Source organism: Myotis davidii, unplaced genomic scaffold (genome assembly GCF_000327345.1).
Source record: "Myotis davidii unplaced genomic scaffold, ASM32734v1 scaffold324, whole genome shotgun sequence".
Taxonomy (NCBI): Eukaryota; Metazoa; Chordata; class Mammalia; order Chiroptera; family Vespertilionidae; genus Myotis; species Myotis davidii.
The window spans coordinates 953,433-956,136 of record NW_006295053.1 but is presented as its reverse complement, the minus strand read 5'-3'; positions in this window follow the sequence as shown (position 1 = coordinate 956,136).

Genomic DNA, 2,704 nt, shown 5'->3' with positions numbered 1-2,704 from the left:
CAAAGAAGGAAAATGGAATTCATGGGTGACAGATTAAGGAGGAGGGATAAAGCAAAGCAGGGAAACCCCTGGGATTGGATAAAAAGTAAAATGATGGACACACACTTAGGTGGGTGCAGGATCAATTAACATGATAATGAAGGAATTTGTGGCATCTGTCCTGGCACCCAGCACATTTGGTCGTGCCCCAGGGGCTCCAGAAAAAGGGAAGTTACAAGTTACCCAGACATTTCAAGGGTGTGTTATCATCGATGCAAAAAGACAGACAGGCTCCGTTAAGGTAAAGGTTGGCCTTGTCAGTGAAGATACTGGCCTAGCACGTAGGGCGTAACTACCCACCATCACTGCTTTAGTTCAAGTGTAATTTCAGACCATCCTTTGTGGTGACTTTAGGTCTCTGAGTTTGCAAGACCGCCACGCAGGCCTCCCCTGGGCCTGTCAGGTCAGTATGTGGCCCCTTTCGTCCACACCATATTTTCCCTTTGTTGCTACCCCGTGACGGGCCATTAGCTCCTTGTACATGCTCCAAACCTCCTCTCTCCTTCACTCCATTGATTTTTTCTTTTTTCTTTAAAGCTCAGGGTTCTGCCAAGGAATATTTTAAAAAAATTTTATTGATTTCAGAGAGGAAGGAAGAAGGAGAGAGAGATAGAAACATCAATGATGAGGATTATTGACCGGCTGCCTCCTGCATGCCTCCTACTGGGGAACGAGCCTGCAACCCAGGCATGTGCCCTTGACTGGAATCAAACCCAGGACCCTTCAGTCCGCAGGCTGATGCTCTATCCACTGAGCAAACCGGCTAGGGCCTCTCTCCACTTTTAAACCCACGTCATCTCCAGGCCCTGTCAACTTCACCTCTCAAGCTCCTCTCAGAACCATCTACCATTCTCTCCATCTCCAAGGCCATTCTCTAGTCCCAAATGACCACCATCCCTTACCTAAGTCCCTGGAGTAGCTTCCTACTGATACCCCAGATACTATTTTTGCTAATTTCTTCTCAGAGAAGTCAGAGTGATCTTTTAAAAACCTTAAATCGAATCATATCACCAAAATGCTTTAAATTGACAGCTTTTAGGATAAAGAACCAAATCTAAAAACAAGATCCACCCTGGCCGGTTAGCTCAGTTGGTTAGAGCGTCATCTCGATATGCCAGGGTTGCGGGTTCTATCCCCGGTCAGGGCGCATACAAGCATCATCCAATGAATGCATCAATAAGTAGAACAACAAATTGATGTTCTCTCTCTTTCTCTCTCCCTAAAGAAAAAAAAAAAAAGAAAAGAAAGAAAGAAAACGAAAACAAAGGACTTATCAAAGCCAGGGTAGCGGTTGACTAAAACAAGGAGGAAGAATACTAAGTTTCTATTTCTTAAGCTGGGTATTGAGCACACAGAGTTTAAAATTGTTTTATTTTTTTATATTTTATTGATTTTTTTACAGAGAGGAAGGGAGAGAGATAGAGAGTTAGAAACATCGGTGAGCGAGAAACATGGATCAGCTACCTCCTGCACATCTCCCACTGGGGATGTGCCCGTAACCCAGGTACATGCCCTTGACCGGAATTGAACCTGGGACCCTTGAGTCCGCAGGCTGACGCTCTATCCACTGAGCCAAACCGGTTTCGGCCAGAGTTTAAAATTTTTAAAATTTAAATTAATCTGCATTATTTATATCCTTTTAGTTTAGAGGATATTTCACAAGAGGAAAAGCAAATAGGAAAACAGAACACTCTAGCAAAGACTCACCTTTTCCACTCAAATCTCATAAAGTTGAGTTATACTGAGAATAAAAAAAGGAGCGACAGTCCAAGTGCCTGGACCCGGACAAGCACTAGGCCAGTCCTCCCCATTCTTTCTCATCACACTTTCTCATTTTTCCCTCGGCTGGAAAACAAACCCTCCCCTCATGTAGTACAAACAACGTCCAGGAAACTATAGGCCCACGCGTCTATAACCGGCCACGCTCGGACCTTCTGTCTGAAGGCAAGAGGCCCTGCTACATCAATAGTCCTCTTGTGCAAACCTTCTTTTTTCCTCCCAGAAAAAAATGTTTCCACAACTTAGATGATTTCTGCAGGGTGGGAACATTTTTACAGCTCTCGTTACTTCTTGCTAAATCTCTTTCCGAGCCAACTGTACCAATTTGCCATGCTACCAGCCACAGATGCGCACCAGCGTCCCCACACCCTCATCCCTGAAAAACAGTTGTGCTCACTTAAGAGACAGGATTTTTACAGATTGTTCTCATTTGCTTTTCTTTGATTAGCAGTGAAGTTGAACGTTTTTTTTCATATGTTAGCTTCTTTCTTTCTTTCTTTTTTTTTAAATATATTTTATTGATTTTTTACAGAGAGGAAGGGAGAGAGATAGAGAGTCAGAAACATCGATGAGAGAGAGACATCGATCAGCCGCCTCCTGCATACCCCCCACTGGGGATGTGCCCGCAACCCAGGTACATGCCCTTGACCGGAATCGAACCCGGGACCTTTTAGTCCGCAGGCCGACGCTCCATCCACTGAGCCAAACCGGCCTCGGCTTCTTTCTTTTTTTAAAAAAAATATATTTTTATTGATTTCAGAGAGGAAGGGAGAGGGAGAGAGAGAGATAGAAACATCAATGATGAGAGAGAATCCAAAAACTTTATTATTTGGCTTTAAGGACGTCACTTGCTTTATTTCCTGTTCCCTTCCCTTTCCCTCACTTC